Source organism: Ambystoma mexicanum, chromosome 1p (assembly GCF_040938575.1).
Source record: "Ambystoma mexicanum isolate Mex_15411 chromosome 1p, UKY_AmexF1_1, whole genome shotgun sequence".
Lineage (NCBI taxonomy): Eukaryota > Metazoa > Chordata > Amphibia > Caudata > Ambystomatidae > Ambystoma > Ambystoma mexicanum.
In genome coordinates this window covers 364,875,061-364,900,108 of record NC_090921.1, presented here as the reverse complement: position 1 = coordinate 364,900,108, position 25,048 = coordinate 364,875,061, and the positions used below count along the sequence as shown (strand labels likewise).

Genomic DNA, 25,048 nt, shown 5'->3' with positions numbered 1-25,048 from the left:
TAATAGCAAATGACAAACCTAACTGATCCCCAGCCAGTCAGATCATCCAGTTACAGCAACTGCCCTCTGAAGTCCCCAAAGGCCGCATTTAGAGATTGTATTAAACCACTTTATATAGGGAGAGCATGTCTAGGGGTCCTCACATACCAGCAAGGCGGTGGATGGGGAGCTTAGGCATAACCAAAAGCATTTGTGCCAGAAAAGGTGGTAGGCATATGGCCTCCTTGCAGCCTGGACAGGAGGCTTCCCTGTAAAGGCAAGCGCAGAATATTGCAAGGACATGTTCGCTGTCTCTTTTCATGACTTGTGTTATTGACCCCCAGTGTTCTTTTAACCCTTTCACTGACGCGACGTCAATCCCTTCCTATAGAAATTAGGTTATAGATACAAATACACATCCCAAGGGCAGGGACAATGTCAGTAATAGATTTCTTAAGGAAATAGGCTGTCGTCACGAGGTGTTTTAATAGCAATATGGCTTTCCTGTCCTTCCTGGCGCCAGCACGCCTGGGCCATGAGGGTCCTAATAACAGCCATCACTTAGCCTAGAAGGGGTTTCAGAGTGCATACCATGGCACGCTCAGTCACTTTCCATGACCAACAGGGCCCTGTTTCAAGGTTCGGGGAGGGCAGACTGCGAGTTCCCAGTGGGTGTGGTGGGGACAGGAGGGAGCCACATCCTGGAAATACTTGAATACAATGGGGAAGGGATTGCGCAAAACGAAAAGTCATTTGTAACATCCCTTATGACAAACACATTGTTATGGAATCGTTTGGTGGTATTGCTATTTAACAGTTCTATGTTTATTTTCTTTCCCACCTTAGGGGCCACTTAAACAATCAGACCATGAGACAATAGAAGTAAAATGTGTTTCCATCAGCAGGCAACTGTGAAGAGAGACTTATCTGGAGCACGGATACAGGAATAAACTTGTTTCACTTCGCCTGAAGCGTGTGCCCAGCCAGAGGGATAAGGCTGAAGAACACCCTTCCACTGCCACTGCTTCCAGATTCTGCATCTTCCACAACAGTCCAAAAAAACAACTTCTCCCTCTAATGCGATTGTCTCTGAGGGGCCTGAGACATGCCAATCTTTGATGGAGACTAGCCCATGATATTCTAAGAGTGCAGGGAGGGGGTTGGGGTGGATGAAGAGGGTGTAGGGAGGCAAAAGTAGCATCACTTAGAAGCCGTCACACCAAACAACATTGCAGAAACTCTGAATGTACAATATATGTATACTCGTCAATTCTGCATGCAGATGTCATGCGAAAAGCACCTGGCGACATACCTATCAACCTACCACTGCTCAGTCGCACATTTGTCTATACCACAGGGGGTGACTAACTGTGCAGACCTTCAAAGGGGGTACTCGCTTCTCCCTGATTGGCTAGGTCTTACAGTTTGCTCCTTCCACACATGGGATTTGTCGAAGGCACCAGTGGTTCCCAAAGGTAATGCAATAACTTGTGCGCCTATGCCAACCATAGCGTTGGGCTTTGGCAGAATGGCTTCACGGTATTTGATTTGTTAATGGACCTTTTCAATAAATCCAGATAATTCATCGTGGAATATGAACTCATGCCTAATAGGTATTGATTGTTTTGTGATGTATTATGCATACACTGCTAACCTGATCTTCCCTAGATGGAAAAATGTGTTGTTTGTGTTTTGTTCTGAAATTAACTTCTCAAAAGGATGTCCCTCATCACGAAAATCCATATCTTGATCTTAAACAGCATTCCCAAAAATGCATATGGAACAAGAGTGAGGGTTAATAGGCATTGCAGCTTGTAAATATGTTTTGTAATGGCACTGTTGTTTTTTTCAGGTAAACATTTGATGTAAAGTTGTTTTTGATTGCCATGCTACAATTTATATATTATTTTTGTAAATGTTGCTTTGATCTAATTTAAGTTGCCAAATTAACTAAAGTACAATTCTATATCTGTAATAATTTCTATCACTATGTCTTTCATGCTGTTGATTTTGTTTTCCAAAAATATTTGCAGTAACATTTGTGGATGCCGTACTTAATGTTAATTCAATTTGTTTTTCATTTTAAATTCTTGATAAATATATAAGAATAAAAACCAAAATTGGTAATCGGACTTGTAAATATTGATATGAGGATGTAGATTTTCTTTATAAAATAAACATTTTATGTACAACATTTGAGTGTGCATTCATTAGGTTTGGTCTTTGTATGAATGCATGTTCATTTATATGTTTGGTTGTTACTAGGGGTGGATGAAAGCCTCCAACCCGATCTGCAAAGTGTAATGTTAGATGTTGCTCCCAGAAGTCAGGTTGTTTACATGGGGATCTTAGATGTTAGTTGTATACATATGCAAGAGCTATTGAAGGAGGACTAACAAGGTAGGAAACGTGGTACTTTAAACATAACAGAAGGACTAGCCAAAGGAACCAAAACACATGAGGAGACTGAAGAAAGAGTTAATGTTAATGTTAATGTTAAAGGATATTTGTACCGCGCACTATCACCACCGGAGTGGTTCCCTGGCGCTCTGGCGGCTCTGAAAGAAAAAGGAAGGGGGGTGAGTTAGTGGGAATGAGCTGGAAAAGTGCAAGATAGCAGTGAATTGCTGGTGGCAGCCTCAGCCCGGTGGTTCCGTTGGCTGGGCTTGGGGTGTTTTTCGGTCGGTTGTCATCGTGTGCTGTTGTGCAAGTCTATGTGTGGTTTGTTTTATTGTTGCAGTGTAGTGAAGTTTGTGCGGTTTGCTGAGTATAAGGCTTGTGGTTGTGTTTGGTTCGAGTTTGAGAGGTGTATGCAGAGGAGTGTGATTGTTAATGGGTTGGTTATTGATTCATGATTGCACTTTTGGTCTAGGATTGGCAGGAGAGTCGTATATCAATCATTGAATAACATTTCTATCTAGATGTGACACAGGCTACGTTGAGGATTCTATTTAAGTGCGGCACATGCTAACATCCACAATTCTAACTAGATGTGGCACATGGTAAGCTTAGGAGTTCCCTCTATGTGTGCACATGCTAACATTTACAATTCTATCTAGGTGCGACTCAGGCTACGTTGAGGATTCCATCTAAGTGCGGCATATGCTAACATTTACAATTCTATCTAGATGCCACACAGGCTAACGATTATTACATCTGTCAAAGGGGACATAGGCTGATCTTGACCATTCTCTATAGGTTAGTTAGCATTGGCTTTGTGGACCTAACAATGATATATAAAGCGCTATACAAATGCCAGGCAGTATAACATAACAGTATGTTAGTGCATAGTGCAATGCAGCATTTATAGTCCAGCCAAGAATGTATTTCGGTTGGTGGTCATTTATCTCTTCAGTATGTATGTTGAAATTATATGATAGTCAACGTTATGGGAAAGCAGGTAGAGTGGCTAGGGCTTTCTGGAGTAGAGTGATTTCTCTACCCCCTACCCATGCCACACTTACAGTTTTGTTGGTGTCTGTTGTCTGCTGGCTTCCCCTGCTGACACCTGCAGACATGTCTTGGAGCCGCCAATGTAGAAGCCGCCCTTAGCCACAGGGGCTGCCGGGAAGAGGGCTGCCCAGGTCTGGTCCTGGATAAAACAGGAATTGACCAATAAGGGCCTGGGGGTGGACTTGGGAGGTGGGACAATGGAGCAGGAAGCCTCGATGCTTCCAGGGAGCCCGCGAGGGTCCCAACGTTGTTGCCAGCGCCATGATGGAAATGGGGGGTTTTGGGGGAGCATGCACACGCGCTCACATGCATGCCTGGATGGAAGATGGCACATGGAGCGCATGAGCTGGGGTGAGTCTGGCAAAGGCTGCCTCTGACTCAAATGACCAATAAGGGCCTGGGGCGGGCTCGGGAGGCAGGACAAGGGAGCAGGAAGCCTCAATGCTTCCAGGGAGCCTGTGAGGGACGCAACGCTGTTGCCACCACCATGATGGAGATGGGGGGCCATACACACGCGCTCACCTGCATGCCTGGATGGAAGATGGCACAGGGAGCGTGCAAGCTGGGGTGTATCTGGCAAAGGCTGTCTCTGACTCAAATGACCAATAAGGGCCTGGGGGCTGGCTCGGGAGGCGGGACAAGGGAGCAGGAAGCCTTGATGCTTCCAGGGTGCCCGTGAGGGTCCCAACGCTGTTGCCAGCTCCATGATGGAAATGGGGGGCTGGCGGGCCCTTCACACACGCGCTCACCTGCATGCCTGGATTGAAGATGGCACATGGAGCGCGCAAGCTGGGGTGAGTCTGGCAAAGGCTGCCTCTGACTCAAATAACCAAAAAGGGCCTGGGGGCGGACTCGGGAGGCGGGACAAGGGAGCAGAAGCCTCAATGCTTCCAGGGAGCCTGTGTTTATGTTTATGTTTATATATGCTTATTACGCACCAAAAGCCCACGGGCATCAGGCATCCGGCATCAGGGTGCGGAAACACAGAAAATAATACAGTTTAATAGAAAACCTATTAGATGTAAAACACCAGTTCCGCATTTAGGTGTTATTGTAACTGCCCTCCACTCCCACCCGCAATAATTTGAGGGAGGCAAGACAACTTACGTATAAGTTTTAATACAAGGGAACACACTGCAAAGATGCACCTAATCAAATGATTGTGGCATGCAGGCAGTTTGAAGGACACTCTGGCTCATCATTCCAGGTCCCACGAGGTATCTGTTGTTAAAACTGCCCTACAGAACCCCCCTGACCCCCCGACAAATATTTTGGAAGACGCTACCGGTAGCCATAAGCCTTATCTGCATTCTTAGATCATGCATCAACCCTTTACACTTCAAAGGAATACTTAGTCTCTTATTCACCCGTTGCCATGACTAGAGAAAACAATATACCACCTCAGTGAAGCATATAGTTTCTACATATCTGTGTCTGTGGAATGTCCACATTAAGGCAACACTGCAGTGAACACGGAAAACAATGCATCCTACGTGGATCGGATTGGAATTGATTTCTCAAAAACAGTCAAGCCTCAGTATGGATCCTAATAGCCCCGGCACTGGCAAGAAACTCATCTTGACATGTCTCACCTATTGTTGAGAACTGGTCTGCCACTCACTGCTTTCAAATAGGCTGGTATGTGATGGTCTCCCACAATTTGAGTACCCTGTTCATTCGCCACTTCTTCACTCACATAGCCTTACATACAGTTTCAAAAGACCACTATAGAACATTTGTTATGGGGTACCCCTTTGATAGAATCCACAAAACATTAGTCTTTTACCTGAACAACAATCACACCGGAAAGTATGGCTTTCCACCGACGTTGCTGTCTGCAAATGTGCGATCATTCATGATTAATATGCGAAAGAAAGGCATTATAATATATGCACAATCATAGACAATGATATTGAAAAGGACAACACCAGTTAATTTCAGGAAATGCACAATGTTTCTTATATATATTACATGTAAAGGGCATTGGAGAATTTGAAAATGAAATAGCAAATCAAAGTTACAAATGGAACAAAGACCACACCAGCTATTTAAATTGGCTTATTAGTTTATTGACGATGGCAGTAACGATGGCAGACTTTTGAGGGCGTTCTATTGGGGCAACGTTTCTGGGCAATGTTTCTGCAAATGGTGGAAATCTTGCCTTAAGACAATGGGCTTCATTTGTCATGACTATTAACACAAGATCTTACACAAACTCAAATTGCATTTTTTTCCAAAAACAGGCCTGGAAACCCAATCTTTCTTTTGGTGAAGACACATTCGAAATGGAATTCACCACTTTCCTTTCCCATTGCACCAACACCAGTTTTGGCCTGTTAACTACTGCCATTTTCATTGTGTTCCAAAACTGCTAACCATGTACTAATGGCCATGTTCCCTGTGCAGCCCTGGCATGCTACCCTAACGAACCTCATCAGTAATGCCCCTGCCCTATCCAACACCCATGGACCACATGCACACGTTCTCTCATGTTGAACAATGCTTGCTCCACAGTAAATCACGCTGCAGAGATCACTGACCTCATCTCAGGGCAACACCCTTAATGCCCTGTTCATCACTGAAACATGGTGTACCCCATCCTCCCCACACATTTTCAATGTTCTCCTACCCCAAGGCTACTGCATCCAACATGCCGACCGGCCAGAAAGGGCAGGAGGCAGAGTGGCAACCATCCACAGGAGCAATTGGCCAGGCTCCATCATTCCCTCTTCCAGAACAAGCTCATTTGAATCACTCGCCTGTCAGTTTCCCTCTATTTAGTATTTAGTATTTATTTATTTATATGGTGTGTCCAGCCTACGGGCAGCTGAGCGTTGTTCTTACAATTCATGCAGTTTACATTTAACAGTCATTATATACAATAATAAACATTACAGGTTAACGTACAAGTTAATGTAGCAGTGAGAAAAACAGATGGCATGAAAATCTTAAATCGGTATCGTTAGTAGCATAAAATGTACAAGTTAACAGTCATATATACAGGTGAAAATAGTGTAGTGTTGTGTGATCATATGTTAAACAGTAGGTGTGTTGTGATCCAGGTCCAATAGCCAAGTTTTGACCTTGTTGTGGAATTCCATGAAGGATGGTTCTGACCTTATAGCGATGGGAAGAGTGTTCCAAGGAATCCATCACCTTCCACTTCATCTACAGACCACCTCACAGGAGTGACTCTTTCATTGCAGACATCTGCTACCTACTCGCCTCTGCCAAATTAGCACATCAAAATAATGTCTTTCTTTGTGATTTGAACGTCCCAAAGTCACAGGCTGACAACCACACTCAAGGCACATTTTTCGCACTGACCAAATAAATGTATGTAAAGCAAATTTTGCTCTCCACTATGCGCAACAAAGATAAAACCCTAGAATTAGTCTTCACATCACCCCCATGCATCATCTGTACGAAACCTATCCCACTTTACTGGTCTGACCACGCGCCCATCATGTTATCAGTCACCCACTCTACTACAGCTCATGAAGGTCAGGCTAAATGCCCCCTCACTCAACGCCACTCATACAAAACCTTCCCCGTCAATTAGCTAGAAGCAAACTTATAATTCTTACAAACCAGTGGGAATGCCTCGGTCCTCCTGGAATTATTCAGGAACTGCTATGCAACTGATGGACATCGAAGACTAAACCATCCGCCCCATGGTACACTCCCAAGCTAGCCTCCAACAAAGGCTTAATCAAAGCACTTGAGATAGAAATACATGCAAGCTTACTCCGACAGCCATGTCCCCTTTTTTTGCATCTTTGCCTGGTGACTTAACAGTGCTTAATTCAGCAGAAGAACTTTCCGATACTTATTGCAAAACTTTGGAATTAACTGTGGAAAGTCTAGCGCCACAAAAATCATGTGTATCCATGAAACCACCTGACGAAAAATGGCTTACGCCAGATTTGCTATTGCTTAGGAAAATGGCACAGAATGCATTAAAACTCTGGGATAAAACTAAGACTGATGAAGATAAACTCATCTATGTGCAGGCCGCCAGAACCTATAAACTGACCATTGTTCGGGGCAAACAAATTTACTATGAACTTCGTATTTCTGGAGCTGCATCCAGCTCTAAAGAACCTTTTTGGATCCTTAAGGAGCTGGAAACTCCCGTTTTGCCACCTAGTCAGTGTAATAATAGGATGTTTTCCTGGATAAACTTGATAAAATCTAGGAAAATATCAGGCAGAAAAATATTGATCATCCATTGGATGGGATAACAATTGTAGAACATGCAGCCCTAAGCCTTTTCCAGAGTTCACGTTTAAGCCTATCTCTGAGCAACATCTGGCTGAGGTCTTGGATAAACTCAAGCCTATAGACTGTAGAGGTGATATTTGTCCAGCAATTACAATTAAGGCCTGTGCTTCACATTTAGTACCTGTCATTATCAAGTTTGTTAATGCTTCAGTTAGAGAAAAAATGATTTCTCCTATCATTAAGAAGCCATCCCTTGATCCTGGTATTGCGGGCAACTACCGGCCCATTACAAACGTGCCTTATATGCTGGAGATTTTAGATAAGGTGGATCACTTACAGATTGAAGCCTTTTTGTCAGCTCATGAGATCTTGGGGGTTAAACAGCCAGGTTTCAGAAAAGCCCACAGTACTGAATCTACCCTACTCAAGCTTAAAACTAATATAATGCAATCTATGGCGCAGGGTGACATTATGATGCTCATGCTGTTAGTCTCTCTGCCACATTTGATCTTGTTCATCATTCTGTGTTGGCAGAGAGACTACGGGTATCTACGCACTTCTCTGAGTCAGCAATGGAATGGGTTAAATCTTTTCTTGTGGATCGTAGGGCCTGGGTCTTTTCTGAGAATATCTAGGCTGAGGAGTTCTCTGTGTAATTTGGGGTTCCATAGGGCTCATGCGTGGCACCCACAATTTTAAATATTTTTATGATTCCGCTGTTCGAACATCTAGACAGATTGGGTGTGGTGTACGCAAACTATGCGGATGACACTCAGTGTCCCGTACCTCTGACCGGCAACTATGCACGTGATGCCACCTCTCTTACCGATATATATCAAATCTTTCAGGGGTGGATGCAAGCAAACAAGCTTGCACTAAATAGCTCAAAGAACGAGCTTCTGATTTCGGGTACGGGAACACACCTAAATAAACTGTCTTCTGCCTATACATTATTTAAAATTGTAGACTGTGTGATCCATACCCAGAATAAGGTTAAGACACGCGGGTGGTCCTGGATCAGAAATTGTGTATGAAGAGTCAGGTGAATTTCCTTGTGTCACAGTTATGGCCATTCTTGTCCTCAGAAAACTGCCACAGTAGCCCGCGCCATTTTGGTGCTAAGATCGATTATTGTTCAAGTCTACAGTTGGGTATTTCTAAGCAAGATTTGACTTGGCTGCAGGTAATTCAAAATAAGGCTGTGCGTATGGTGGCAGGGCTTCAAAGAAGAGACCATGTTACATCAGCCATGAGAGATTTACATTGGCTCCCTATTCGCAGCCGGATTATTTTCTGTGTGACGTGCATTACGCATAACTGCCTGTCGGACTAAGCTCCGAAGTACCTTGCAGTCGTATCTCTCGCCTACCGGCACATAGAGTTCTTAGGTCTAATGCCAGTAGCCTCTTGGAAACCCCGCAAACATACTTGGCGTACATGGAGCGGCGATCTTTTCCTCATGCAGCACCACGGCTGTGGAATACGCTTCCGCTAGATGTGAGGTTATGTTCTAATCTGCAACTTTTCAAGAGCAGATTAAAAACACATCTCTTTGAATAAATGCTTACCTATCTTCTGACTCTGTACTCCTTGACTCATTCACTCCGCCGTCTGTTTTGGCGGGGTACATTTCCTGTTGCCTGTGTGTCCATTCACGTGGTGCACTATTAGGCTGCCGCGGGTATCTGCCAGCACGGTATAAATAAAATAAAAAGAGAAATGGTGGCACAAAAACCATAATTTAGGAGACCTCACCAACCTCAAATCTCTGAACTCAAATCATAGGATTCTGATTTCCGAGGCCAAAGCTGCTTACTACTCCACTACCCTGCAGCAGCCTCAAACAGGAACAAAGCACTCTTTGAAGTAGTAGAGCATTGTACCAAACCCTCACCTGAGCTGAGCGAATCAACACATTTTTTATGGAAAATATAGACAAATTCCTTGAGACCATCGAATCAACCTCTCACAGCATTAGCATCCCCTGCACCCTGGCATGCACAATGAGCCTCTGAACCAAATTCTCTCCTCTCTTCCCACAGATCTCCTAAAATGATTGCTTGCCTCGAACATACTCCATGCTATGATCATATAATTCCAGCCTCCATCATTAAACAGTTGACGGTCCAGCGCTCTTCATGCCATGCTCAGCATCATCAATGCCTCCATCACATTCGGAGCATTACTGGACACCCTCAACAGTGGTCTCCTGCAACCTCTTTTGAAAAAGCCAACCCTAGATCCAGCCAACTACAGGCCCACTACGAACCTCCTGTTTATTGGCAAAATCTTGGAAAAAGTAGTTGCTACACAACTACTCACCAGAATCGAACAACTCCACCTCCTAAATGACTACCAGACAGAGTTTTGCCCAATGTGTAGCGTTGAGACAGCTACCATCCAGGTGGTGGATGATGCTCTCCACATCATGGATAAGCGTGACTCATGCCTCCTCGTCCTCCTTGACCACTCGGCTTCATTCAACACCGTCAACCACTGCGTCCTTCTCTCCCTCCATGCTGACAGAATGGGATTCTCTGGCACTGTCCTGATTTGGTTTACCTCCTACCTTTCAGGGAGACACCAGGATGTTCTGATGAACTTGTTGCATTCTAATTGACAAACAATATGAGTAGATAAATCGACACACCTGATTTTTATATGTATAGTAAATGGATTTTTACATAAGAGAATAATGGAATTTAAGGTGCGGAGGAGAAAAAGGACAACCCTGGCATATGGGTTGCAAAGACATAAAACAAATATCAAGTTCCCAAAACTGGGAACTCGCGTCCTCCGCACTCTGTAAGTGGCTCATCAATGAGTCCTATTATTGATCTATTCTATTCAATAGAAATTTGAGGTAGTATATTCATTCAATTTTAACAGTAAAGTAATCAACAATATTTGTTCAATTGTATATATGGAAATATGCACAGAGACAAAAGTACATTCAGTACAAATCCAATAGTTTATTTGGAAGCCCAACGTGTTTTGTGAATTTGTTCACTTCTTCAAGGGGAATATTCATATTTTTAACAAATTTTCAAACTTTTCAAACATTCCCTGAAAAACATAACATTCAAATAAATCCACATTAGAACAAGTTATTTCAAAAGGATCTTATATACAATTTACAGATCTAGTCAATTCTATTCAAATCAGGACATCTAATTATTTTTGGATTAATATCCAGCAAAAAGAAAGGGACCAGCGAATGGGCAAGATCCGGGTCATGCTGAGCTCATCAAGGATGCTAATACCGTTGCTGGGAGTGCTATGAAAGCACCTGCGATCCTTCTGTCCTCTTGCATCATAGAAAAGATAGAGTACAAGAGAAAAAGACACATTTAGAACACAAGCGATTGTGACAGGGACATACTTTCTAGTTGGCCTACTCATTCCCAAGTGAATCACCACCTCTCAATTGCAAAACACTCAAACAAGTAACAGTAATGCACAAGACCACTGTGACCGGCATGCACGTGTAGACCGGCATTCCTCAGTGGGTAACCAAACACCAAAGGCCGAGGCCTTTTTCCTACGCAAAGCAAATGAAATCAGGCATGTGGGAGCAACTGTTAGCCCAAGAGCAATTATTGAATGGGGCAATACACTGCACATGGAAAGGACAATCCAATGATTGATAGTAGTAGCATAGATGTTACCAATACTATGGCTAAGTAATAAAAGTCCTCCGTCCAGAGTCCTACTGTAGCCTAAACACTTTCACAATCTTCCAAAAGAAACAACAAACAAATCAAATAAAGACTTGGTAGAACTATTACTCTGGCAGGGAGGGACAATCAAAGCAAAGAAAGACTTTGTCGAACTATTACTTTGAAAGGGATGGCTGCTGGCTTCTGACCCCAACAATGTCCTTTTTTCAGTAAAGGCCTTTGCCCATAGTTCAAGTTCAAGGAATACAGTTCTTGGTGTGCTAGAAGACGAACTAGGTATTGCAGCCCAGGTCTCTCGCCATCTCTTCCCACTCCTGGATTCTCGTAGTCTTTTTTCCTCCCCACTCTGGCATTCTCTCTGTCTTTCCCCACTCTGGCGCTCTTTTCCTTCTCTCTCACCACTCTGGAGTGTTCTCAGTCTCTCCTCACTCTGGGGCATTCTCAGTCTTTCCCCACTCAGGGGCTCTTCTCCTTTCTACTCCCCACTTTGGAGTGTTCTCAGACTCTTCCCACTCTGGGACTCTTCTTCTCAGCCCCAATTCTGCAGTGGTCTCAGGCTCTCCCCACTCTGGGGTTATTCTTACTCTGACTCATTATTCTGGGGTGTTCTGACACTCTCTCCTCCCTGGGGCTTTTCCCCTTCTCACTACTCTCCTCTGGGGTATGTTTCCTCTTTCTCCACTATGGGTACTTTTCCCTCTTCTCTCTCCTTCGCCCTCCTCCCTCTCCAGTTGAGCCACTGTATACCTGCCTGCCTCGAGCAGTGCTCTGCGGGAATCTCTTGTGCAACATTTCAGCTGGACTCTGCATTGGCCTTCAAGGACTCTTCCCCTTCATTCTCATAGCTCGGTCGGTGCAGAGTTGCTTACAGGACTTTTCAGCTTGGCTCTGCTTTAGTCTTCTGAGGGACTTTTCCCTAATTCTCATAACTTCTCTGGGCTGCTCCAGTCAGCCTTTATTAGCACCTTGCTGCACCCTCCTTGGGCGTGGCGTGGTGCTGCACACCAAAACTGGTGTTCTCTCTATCAGGCCACACCTCCTTGGGGGTCTTTGGCATGGTTAAGCTCTGCATGGCTTGCTCAGCTTCCTCCATGATTGGCTGCTCCAGGGACGCTTCTCCAGAGGTCTCATGCACTCATCTCTCCTTAGTCTTCACAGGAGATTGGGCATAACTGGGGTCAGAAACCATTATATACATTCGTGAAGGGGTGACCCTGGTCCTCTCAAAATCCAAGCCCTCTATACCCTATAAAGGTGTTGGTGTCTGGGGTGGGGGATAGCGACTTACCCCTGTTGGAATCTCTATCCTCTAAGCAGGAGTCACCTCCAGAGAGATCCCACTTACCTGGTCCCCTAGGGGGTGTTAAACGTAGTGGGCTCACCTCTCTAGTCCTATAGTGGGTGGCTCACCCTTGGGGAAAGGTGACTGTGTACATTTCCTAAGTACTCCCTTTTTTTATTTGAGTATGAGGTATTTGGCGCTCATATCTGTTGTGACCTCTTATATATTCCATATATATTCCATTGCAGCTACTTATTTTGTATGTTTTTTGATACTTTCTTGCACAAACAACCATTTGTTGTGACACTGGAGTGTTAAAGACTCCAATCAAGCAGTCCCACTAAGTCAGTGCCTTGGCAGGGATTGCTCAAGGGAAGCCCTTAATTTAATATTTTTATGTCCAGTTCGTGTACTCTGGATGACAACCCTTATATAACACCCCTCTCTTAGAATCCCCCTGACCTCACTGAGCCAAGAAGTAAGTTTGTTTTGCAAATTTAAAAGGTTTATTTGAGAATTAAACAATATATATATATATATATATATATATATATATATATTTATATCGCACTTTTATAATAAATTAATAATTGATATCACACTTAGACATATGACAGTGAGTGATCAACAATGGATGATGTGATACTAGCACACTGGGTAATTACTTAAGGAGTAGTATATAGGATAAGGTAGCTGAGAATGCTTTATATGGTACAAGGAAATGCAAGGTGGAAAAGAAGCAACACAGGAATAAACTTGATATGATTTCAGCAAAACATAATATAATAACTTTTCCCCTTTTGGCAATTCACCCCCCCCCCCCTCTATGCAATGTAAGGAGGTGGAAGTGACACACACAGTCTTCAGGAATACAATCACAGTACAATCCCAATTCAGTTCCCCCCTAGCAAGCTTAGATAAACAGGGATGATTTTAAAAACAGGCAAAGTACTTTAAAGGTGGTATGCAAAGAAGTGGAAAATATGCTAAAATGATGTTAATACCCTCTAGAGGTTCAGGGTGGGTGACAGCCACTTTGTATTAGTTCAGGATCACTTTAGCAATGCTCTATGAACGATTGTCAGGTGGCAAACGAATTTCAGCAAAGGAAAGCAAGGAGCTGCTACTTTGCCAAGTGAAGAAATTGAGCCAAATCGCAATTCGTGGCAATTTTTCTGAGTGCGTCGAGCGCGCATACGGAAATAGTATAATGAATAGAAAGTCGGTTCTGGGTTCGTTGGAAAGCCCAGAATCTTAGCTTTAAGATGAAATTTCGTTCCTAGGACAAACGGTTCCGGAGATACGGACGATTTCGTGAAGGTAGATTCTCAAAAGAAAAGTCAAGCTCAGAATGACAGATGACAGTTTTCAGGTTGAGATCACAGAAGGAACACAAGATTTTTAGGATGCAGTTGTCAATAGGTTAAAATAGTTTGAATTAGATTATTTTAAACTAAGAGATTGGGTTTTGCACAGTTCTGGCGGTATTCACACTATATTTTGGACAGGAATGCGACTTCGCCACAGATCGGGTCAGGATTGGACTGCGGTTCGCTCGCCACGGACGGTCTCTGCCTGGTTCTGCTCACAGCTATCTGGGTCAGCTCTGCTAGCGGCACTGCACAGCGGTCTGGATCTCTGGTTCTGGCAAAAGTTCTTGGCATTGCACGGCGATCTGGTCTCTGGTTCCGGGTACAGCTCTGCTTTCTGGGTGTTTCTGGCACAGGGTTTTAGGCCAGAATCAAACAGCTCAGCCCGGCTGTTTTACTCTGATGTGCCCCTTGGAAGTCTGGGTTGAATCAGTTTGCAAAAGATTTTGAGGCCTGCTGACACATTCTGAAGTCTGAATTCAAAGTTCTGTTCTCTGTCTGGATTTGAAGTCTAAGTGCTGGATCTGGTGTCTTCTGGCAAAACACTTCACAAGAAATCAGCTTGAAGTGGGAAGTGAATGTCCCTACCTGTCCTGCACAGTCTCCTTTTATGTGTTTAGAAAGTGGGAGGGTCGGCTCATCTTCTATGCCCAACCCTCTCAACTTATCATTGGCCAGTTCCTCCTCTCTCCCTTGATTGGGGGAACTGGGTTGTGAGTCAGAGTGATGAGGTAGGTTTATGGTCAGAGGATCCTCCCCTTGTCAAATTGCACACAAATTTATTTCTGATCCAAATACATATTTACCTATGTACCATTTTTCTAATATTATATGTCCAGTTAACATATTTTCTGTAGCACCAAACCATCCGATCCCTGTCTTTGTAAGATGTTATGTCCACTTATGACAGAATTCTCCCCTTTTCATCCAGATAACGACCTCTAAACCTTTCCAGATTTTACACAAATGTGCACCAGGGATATGGGTTTCAGATGATAAAGTGTCAGATTTTTAACATGCATACATTTGGAGTAGAAACCTTTTTCTGCTACTATCCCCAAGAACATACCACAGGGTCCTAACACCTCTTAAAATGTGCACAGAAGAATCACAAGTCCGCACTATGAATTATCCATCTTTTTAAAATTATGCTCTGGCCCCGAGGGGTGTGGTTTTCCAAAGCACATGGTGGAATTTCTGGTTTATCCACTTCCCCCAAGCTCAGCTTGCTCACATGCAGCGCCCCTCCCCGTTTCCTTCCAATAGGAAGCCATTTACGACCCCCCTAATTTAACATTTGCCTGGGCCAAGGACAGTGCTTTGTTTAGTTTCCTGCAGTCCCCAGGTGCTCCTCCCCTGATTCAATCAGGGAGGTATCATCTCCTTTTGGTGGGGGCAGCAGAATGCAGCCAGGCCTGGGAAGAGTGGCTGAGCAAATTTCACTCCTGTCGGGGGTAGTTGCCGGGCAGAATTCAATCTCTTCAAGCCAGGCTTCAGCTAAATGTCACTTTAGTTCCCAGTTTTATACATTCAAACCAAACTTGCAATTTTTACACATGCAGCTAGACCGCTGATTCTAAGTTCAAAACTATGGCATTTAACAGTTGCAAACTATGTGACACTCAAAAGTAGGTCCCTCATTTATTTTAAACATTTAGATTTTAGTGTCTTTCAGTCCAATTTCACTGCAGCTGCTGACATCCACAGCTCAGCCAGTCATGCTATGAACATTGTTTTGGGCTCTTTCTCTTTCCAGATTTAGTATGCACACCAGAATACATTCTGCCAAATGTCTGCTGGTGTTCATTGAGATTTTTGAATATCTTGCGATGTTTAAAATAGGCATTATTAGCTTGCATTTCAGAGAAACAAAGATGATTTTGACGCGCTTTTTTTATTTTAGCCACCGGCACTGCTGTTTTTCCTTTGGCACACATTTCACTCATGGCACTCCTGGCCTATCACGCTCGCACTGGTGGGTGGCAGGTCAGGGGACCATTTTGCTGTGCCCAAAACTGCGTGGTTCTCCAGGATTCTGGTGCAAATGTGGGCTTTTCCGCCCTCTTGGATTTCCTAAACCCACAGCACCAAGTGTTGCAGCATATTAACTTTTACGTGGGCCAAGACACCCAACAAGACCCCCGTCTGACTGCGCTTTGATTTCGAGTCGAGGGGGAGTCGGGTGCAAAGGATGTTTTGATCCATGCGTTGGTATGTCCGCATCCTCTTCTTCCAATTCCGCAGATGGCACAGTTCAGCATCTTTTCCTCCATCCGGTTGGATCGATCGGTTCTCCTCGCCTGTCCTGATTGGAATATTGGGCGGTAGCCCGGGCCCCTCGGATCTTTGCTCCCGGTCCTTGGGTCATTCTCCTTGGTCAGTCTCCATGGTTTGATCTCTCCTAGGATGATAAAGCAAAAGCGGCAATACCTATTCGTAGACATTTCTCCCCCACTATTGATATAGTGGGGAAGCATTTACATTTTATATTCAAAAGCATGAACATATACATTTTTTAAATCAGGAGGCAAGAACATGTTCAAGAATCATAGAATTTTATAGGCTATATGTGGAATATTTTAGGGTGGAACTGAATTAATCTGGAGCGGTCCCCTCTGGGATTGCAGAGGACTCCTCCAGTTGCTGCAGAGTGTGCCTGGGATGGTAACACTTTAGTTGATTAATATGGACCCACTTGTCTTCCCTTTCCGCCAGACTACCTTTGGGGATGCAGATCTTATACGCTACTGGGGAGACTTTGTCTATAATTTCAAACGGTCCCTTCCATGTAGGCAAACATTTTCACTGTTTGGCCTGGTTTTTTTGGAAATTGTATAGATTAGATAGACCCGGTCTCCCACATTATATACTTTCCTGGAAGTTTTCAAATCGTAATGGGTCTTCATGCTATCAGCCGATCCTTCTAGATTCCGCTGAGCATAGAAAAAAGCATGTTGGAGGTGTTTCCTTAAATTCTCCACATACTCATGAGTTGTGGAGGCATTGATCAACGTCTGCTCTTGGGTCCTGTAGAGCAAATGCTGGGGAAGCACCATCTTGCATCCAGTCATCAGCTCAAACGGTGACATTTTGTTTGCAGATGAAGGGGTAGATCTGATGGCCATTAGGACCAGAGGTAATCGGATATCCCAACTTGGCCCAGAATCTGCCACAAATTTTTTTAATATGCTCACAATGGTCCGGTTGTAGCGTTCTACTGCCCCAGAAGAAGCTGGCCGGTAAGCAATATGTAACTTCCTTTTGACCCCCTGTATCTCCCACATATTTGTCATTACCTCGCTGGTGAAATGGCTACCTCTGTCTGACTCAATCCTTTGAGGTAGACCAAAACGGGAAAAGATGTGGTTAATCATCAGGGCAGCTGCTGTTTCTGCCTTGCAGTTTGGGGCCGGGAGACATTCCACCCACTTGGTAAACAAGCATGTGATGGTCAACGTGTACTTGTTTACCCTAGACGAGCGAATTACAGGGCCTACGAAGTCGATTTGCAAATCTGACCATGGCAGTGTCATCCCCCTCTTTTGGAGAGGTGCACGGTGTGTGAGGGATGATGGCTGAAATTGTGCACCCACCAGACACCCCTTCAAGTATTGGTCGAGATCCTGCCCCATATGTGGCCAGTATGCAACCTCTCTTAAGATCTCAAGTGTTGTGTGAAACCCCCTATGACCGGCTGTGGCGGCATCATGGGTGTGACTTAACATCAGGCTTCGGAATGAGGTAGGGACCACCCACTAATCATGGCCAGCTTGGGATTTCCTTACCAAAAAACCGTCTTGGATTCGGAACATCTTTGGACATTTCATCAACACTCTAAGGTCCTCCTTCCCAATGTAATCGGTATCCGTCAGGGGAAAGTTCTCAGGGTCCTCAATGTGTTGGTAAAACATACCAATTATTGGATCCCCCTTTTGAGCCGTAATTAAATCAGCATCAGGGGTCTCCTTACTCCATTGTGCAGTTGAAAGATCATTGTGAACATTTGTCTGGGACCTAGTGATAGCAGTGACCTGGATTTCCCCCAACAGGGACTCTATTTCTATTAGATCCCCTTGGATGGCCCCGGTTTTGGCCAGCTGATCAGCTAAGTCATTTCCAGTTTTGTCTGGTCCCTCTACTTTGGAATGACCCTTGATCTTTTTCCAGTAGATGGTCATCTCATTCGATGTGACCAGAACATCAATATTTTGGATCAACCTCCCATGTTTCAAGGTTTTGTTGTTAGTACATAGCATGCCTCTGGTTTTCCAATTAACCAGGTGCTCCACGAACCCGTTCCGTGCATAATCTGAATCTGTGATTATGACCAGTTTGTGGAGTTGATGTTGGACAGCCGTGAGGATGGCTTGATGCACAGCCATCAACTCTGCTACCTGACTACTTCGGGGACCAATTTTGTACCCAGCGGAGGGTTCTGGGGACTCATTCACCCATGCATTCCCTACGCCGGCCACCAGTTCTTTCTCCCCGTTGCTGTCAACATGGTAAGAGCATTCATCCACATAGACAGTGGGCATTCCCTCACACTTGTCTTCTTCAAAGACTTTGTGGGGGGAATTAAGGTATGCCTCCATGTTGTCCTTGATTTTTAGACTTTCGTCCTCGAGACAGTTTTCTCTGGCACAATCATGCAAGTCAGCCAGACCTTGCCCGAGGGGACTCTTCTTGTTTTGGCCATATCTGACCTCCACAGGAAAGCCATGCATTGACAGAATCCAGGAAGTAATTCGGGAATTACTCACATTTCCGGCCCGGATTCTGTCACTTTGGAGGTATTGCAGAGGCTGGTGTGGAGTCTCCACTATGATGTGTTCCCCCTGGATGAACGGGCGGTAACTCTTCAATGCCCACATCGTTGCCAGGAGTGCCTTCTCAAAATCGTTGAATTTTTCCTCCACAGAGGATAAAGTTTTGCTCGCATAGGAGATTATTTTATTGACCTTGTCATGCTTTTGGTATAATACTGCCATCAAGCACGTATTAGAGAACCCTGTCTCCAGGAAGAACTCCTTGTTTCTGACAGGGTAAGGTAGGCAAGGCGCTTGTGAGAGGCTTCTTTTGAGTTGTCTTACTGCCTCGGATTGTTCTGGACCCCATTCCCACTTGACCCCCCCTTCAAAAGATGAATCAGGGGTCTGGTGATCTCTTTGTAGCCCTCAATGAACTTTCTGCTGTAATTAGTCAGTCCAAGGAGGCTCCTTAGTTCCCGCAGAGTTGTGGGATCCTTCAGTTTCTGAAGTGCTTCCACTTTCTTTTCTTGGGGAAAGAGACGCTGAGGAGTAATCTCATGCCCCAAGAATTTAACACGTATTCTACACCACTGTGCTTTCTGAAAGTAAAGTTTTGCTCCGGCGGCCCTCAATTTTGTCAGAACATAAGGGATCTCCGCTATGTGTTCTTCCACAGATGAACTTTTGATGAGGACATCATCTACATAAGCCAGGTTACCCCTCGCACCCAGGTCGGGCATGGCCTTATGTAGGAAAATGTTGAATTCATTGCCGGAGTTGAGGTATCCAAAGGGAGTTCGGGTCCATGTGTACTGCTGGCCCCCAAAGGTGAAAGCCAGTTTGTATTGGGCCTCCCTACTGACAGGCACGGTCCAGTATCCATTGGTCAGGTCTATTGCAGTCAATACCTGTGACCCCTGAATCTGGGACAGCCCTTGGTCAATGTAGGGAAGAGGCCATCGGGAAGTATGGACCCGTTTGTTGAGCTCCCTAAGGTCAGCACAGAGTCTCCACTGGCCGTTTGGCTTCAATATTCCCAGCACCGGATTATTGAAGGTGCTGTTTACTGGACGGATTATTCCCCGGGACTCAAGGTTCTTAATTATTTCAGTAAGGGACTCCATGGATGCGAGAGGCAAGCGATATTGCTTCACAAACACTGGAGTCATGCCAGGGTCCGTGGGAATTGTTGTTGTGTGGATGTCGGTGCGACCACAGTCATATGAGTCTAGCACAAAGAGATCTTGGAAATCCAAGAAAACTTGTTTCAACTTTTGCTTCTGTTCCAGAGTCACACAGGCATCAGCTAGGTTGACTCTCTCTTCCACCATCTGCCTGAAGCCTGGAAAGACTTCTGGTTTTGCTATCTCAGCGGCCTCCTCCAGCTGGGTGGAGAAGTCCCTGGTCAGAGTGCAGATTTGGACTGGAGGCTTCAGGTGGGAAAGGCAGCCCTCATGGACCTGGAAAATCACCAAATCCCTTCTAAAGTCACAAGTCACGTCTTCCTTACCATAAGGGCAAGAAGTGTACACCAGGAATTTCCCCCCATGCCGGGTAAAGATCCTGTCTGGTGTTGTATTGTCATCACTGTCACTGTCAAAACAGTCCTTGGGGATTGGTCCTAACAGTTCATTTCCTAAATCAATGGAGAAATGTCGGTCATCAACCGCCAGTCCAATAATGGTGCCTGCGGCTAGAGTAATACTCATTAAGTCGCTGTTATCCACCTCGATTGGAATGGTGTCATGTTCTATGTTGACTAATGGTGTTGGGTTTACCCCTAACCCTTGCTGTTGGAGAGAAGCATTTAGATGAATATAAGCATCAGGGTTTTTCAATTTTTGTCCTCTTTTAACTTTCACTTCCAGGGAGAATTGTTGGGTCCTTTCTGGGATGGTGACTTCCTCTTTAACCTGAATTTCAACTGCATAAGGTAGTAATTGAGCCAAACTAAATGCTTTTTCTTGACCATCAAAGCCCATGGGATTATCCACTAATCGGGACCAAGCTTCGAAGTTTATTAGGTCCAAACTAATGGCAAAGCGATTGAGAATGTCACTGCCTAAGTAAAAGGCGGCAGTGACTTCTCGCACGACCCAACAATTATGGACTATGCTCTTGTTGCAAATGGAGATTTTGAGCATACACCTGCTTGGCAGGAGATATTTGGAATTGGATGCTTCCAGGTCCATTTCCCATTTGTCTATCAGTTTGAACGTGGGAAAGGCTGGATCTTTTGGGAGTTGGCGGAACATGGCTTCGCTGATGAAGCTATTACCATTGTTCACACACACTCGGGCGAGAACAGAGTCCTTCCCATCATTTAACTGAACAGGGATGAACAACTGCTCTCCAATTTGCTGAATATCAGCCAGGCTCTGAGCTGATTTTACATCTTTCTGGACTATAGGAGTGGGAGTGTCTGATTGTGGATTGGTAAAGAATTTCAGAGTGTTTCCTTACAGTGTGGAATACCACCTTAAACTGGAAGGAAGGTTGATTTTCAGAAATAGAGAGGACCCCCCATCACCAGTCTGTTGCCCTACTGCTTTTACTGTCACGTCTGGAGTTTGGTTGTTCTGGAAGTGAAATTCTATTTGGTCAGATTTTTGTTCAACCATGTGGCAGGTGCCGTTTAAACTAACATGGTTGACACTCTGTTTTAATTTTATTGGTCGGCTAGTCTGGGTCTGTCAAGGCGAAGTCCGTCCCAACGCAGAAGTAGCAAGAACTCCTACCTCCCCTTGACAGTCTTGGCGCCTGGATTAGTTTAAACACAGGTCACCGTGACCCCCAGGGGGAAAGAGGGTTAGGGTCCACGGATTGGATGGGTTTCGGGGTTGTAGGGTAACCGGATTGAGGGTTAGGGAGAGGTTATGGATAGGGAAGGGGTTTTTGAGGTTGAGATGCTCCTTGTCTCTGACCTTTTGAGTCTGAACTATTTTCCGCTTTGGTAGTTGCTTTTTAACGTTTTGGCATTCATTCATTCATGCATTCATATCTCATGCATGCATTACCCCTTAGACTGGAACCCAACACTCTGTTTACCTCATTCACAAAGTTTGCTCCAACCTTGGGCTTCTATAGACACAATATTCTAGTTTGGCTTCAATATTCAGCTTCAACTTGACATTAGTGTTTGCCCCTTTTACATTTCACCACAAGATCTACAACATAAATTCAAACACAATTCTTTGATCACGTTAATGCACTTAGCTCTAGTTTTCCAGTGCGCTTCTTCCGCCCGCCGGCTCCGCAGACTGTGTGTTGAGAAATCAGATCACTGAAGGTGGCGGTAAACTCCTGACAAAAAAGGAGAAAGTTAGCTTTGCCCTCTCACGCCTTTTGGCATTTCACAAGTACTTGCAACAGCGAATATGGCACTGAATGGCCCACAACAGGCGAGCACAACGTTACGTTTACACCCGCCACTGGTGAATGCACATCACATGCAGATTTAGTGGGTTAATAGTTAGTTTGCGTACATTCGCGTATCTTCCCCGAAGTTTATAAAGACTTCCTAAATGTCACTGGTAACCGGAGCCTCTTTCCAGCTTTAATATCCCTCTGGCTAGCTTTAAAAGGAAGGCAGTGTACTTATCTTTGGCATCGCGGGGCCTGAATATGTATCCGGCAGCGAGGGCGGCCCCGCGAGAAGCTTCGCTGGAGCTCCGTCAGATGCGTCCTCTCGGCAGCTGAGTCGAGCACGGACAAACTTTCCGGGATCGCGCATGCGCGGTAGCTTCCTCGCGCATGCGCGTTGCGTCGGACGTTGTCCTGGGCGTTTCCTGGGCCGCCTGAGCTGTAGTTCTAGGCCCGGGGCTGCTGGGAAGCGTAGTCTTCCTTTGGTTCTGCCTCCTGTACACCTTTTACCCCCACACCATGTACATCTGCACTGGGGACAAAGGTGACAACGACTCAGAGACGTTCCTCCCACAACCCCTGCAACCTGGGGAATCTGAAAGAAAAAGTTGGCAACTGGAAATGGTTTCGGGTTCTGTGCCACCCCCCCATTCTTTTTGGAGGCAGACATCAGGATGGGTTTGAACCATGGGATTTTGGTATTGTTGGTTCTGGGATAGAATGATGGGGGGCGACAGCTCAATCCCCACATCTACCCTGTCTATTGATTCAGTTTTAGGTTCCCCTGGTTCCGGTTCTGGGCCGCCCCCCGCTCTTTGGAGGCAGTCACCCAGATGGGTTTGAACCAGGGAAGTTTGGTTTTGTTGGTTTTGGGATAGGATGATGGGCGGCGACAGCTCAATCCCCACATCTACCCAGTCTGGGTTGGAATCCCTTGGGACCCATTTTTCCTTGGGAGGAGTTCCCCCATCTCTGAAGGAGAAAATACTTTTCCCAGGATCCTCTGAGGATCCCTCTCCCTCAAATTGGAAGACCTGTACCTCGTCCACAAAATGGCTCTGTTTGTGTACTTTGTTTCTCCTACCTACCCTCTGTTCCTTGGGTGGCAGACTTTCAGGGGTAGGAGATTTTGTTTCCGGTTCCTGCTTTTCCAGGGGCTGTTTACAAGTTGAGAAGGAAGCTTCCTCCAAGGCTTTACACCCCCCTTTCCCTTGTGCCATCTCCCTGGGAACTGGTGGGGTATTGGGGTGCTGCCCCCGTCATTGTTCTGGAGCACCAGGCCCAGAGTTTGGGGCATTCTGTGCTGGCATGCTCATCTGAGGGTTCTGTTGCGCCCTCAGCATGTGACCCAGATCCCCTGCCATGTTTTGGACCTGGCGCTCAAGTTGGGAAACCCGCTCATGCTGATATGGGGTTCTGTTTTCTCCCCTGGGCTGATCCCAGGAAGGGTAGCTATCCCTTCTCTGGTAATACCCTGGGTTGGGAAGATTTGGGTACCCCTCCACCCTTGGCCTCCCATCTCCCGGATTAGGGTGTCTGGGCTCAGGGAATTGGGGAAAGAAGGATGGATGGTTTTGGGGTTGGAAATTGGGTGGATACCTGGGAAAAAAGTTCTGCCCAGTGTTTGGTGAATTTCTGCCCCCCTGTGGGAAGTTAGGAGGGAAGTTCCCCGGGTTAGGCGCTTGACTGGATCCCCCCCTTGGGCTGGAGGAGTCCACGCATAACCCAGGTTGGGTTGGTTTCCCTTGTAGCGGGGACTTACATAGTCAGGGGAGCGGGGGACCCCATTTGTGGGACTACCTCCTTAACTCCCTGTCTGTGACTGGCCCGAGGGCCTTCTGGGCTGTGAATTATTTGGTGCAGGCAGGTTTTTAGGCCACCCCATCTCCAAATCTAAAGCGGGGGCAACCTTTATCTCTGCCACCTTGGCAACAGCAGGGGTGCTGTTGGTTTTGGTTTTTTTTGGCTGATTCTTGTTTTCCACCGGTTTTTACACCTCATAGATGCGGGTGACTTGCTCAATGACCCAGTCTAAAGACCTTTTCTCGTGAAAATCTCTCATGAGCTGGGTCATTATGTATTTGGGGAGAGCATGGAAAAATGTGTTGACAAATTCTCTGCTGTCCGTGCGCACCCTTCTGGTAGTCTGCGCAAAGGCAAGCTTCAATTCTTGAACACATTCTTGTGGGGCCTGATCCTCCCCACATTGCAAATTGTAGGCTGCCTTGCGAGCCTCTTGGGGATTTCTATGCACAGAAAAGTGTTTCAAGATGGCCGCCCTATAGGTGGACCATCTTGAATGATTTTGGTCCTCCAGCCCCGCAAAGAAACTGGAGTATTCTGGGGAGAATGTCCATCTGACGTACTGGATGCAGCTACTGCTGTCCTTCAAATGGAAGGTCGCCATCATTTGCTCAAAGAGCTCCAAGTGTTCCCACACAGAATACTTGGAGTTCTTGTGATAAGGCGTGATGACACTCCTGATTGCCGTAATCTGTTTTAAGGAGTCCTTAAGCAAGGCCCTTTTTGCCTTATTGCCCTTTTTGGTTCGGGTCACCCTGGTCCATTCATCCTCCGACTCAGAAGCACTGCTCCCAGAGGTGCCCGTCTGATCTTCCAGGTTTTCCCGGATTCTGCGAGCCTGGGAATGGCTGGCAGAATGTGGGGACCTGGTCTCCTGTGTCCTGTGATGCTCAGAGGAGTCTTCAGATCCCTCCTTGCTACCAGGATTTGCTGGTTACCCCCCCCACTGACCTAACTGGGCAGAGGTTTTCAGGATGCCCTTAGTGGGCCTACTCTCCTGGGGTTCCCCACTAAATTGCACTGCGCTTGGGTGCCCGAACCCGGATGCCCGCCCATCCATTCCTGGGTGGTACTGGCCTATGAGCCCCATCCTTTTGGCTGGATAGTAATCTGCCATCCCTGTGGCCCTGTGCTCATGTACGT

At 45.6% G+C, this 25,048-nt stretch overlaps 1 protein-coding gene across 1 annotated transcript in view; it reads left to right on the top strand.

Annotated features, from left to right (window-relative positions):
- Window positions 1–2,173, top strand: part of PLVAP (plasmalemma vesicle associated protein) — a 118,195-nt gene extending 116,022 nt beyond the window's left edge. Inside the window, exon 6 of the mRNA XM_069649017.1 lies at window positions 826–2,173. The gene's annotated coding sequence lies outside the window, so the exon portion shown is untranslated. The remainder of the gene's footprint in view (window positions 1–825) is intronic.
- Window positions 2,174–25,048: the final 22,875 nt, after the last annotated feature.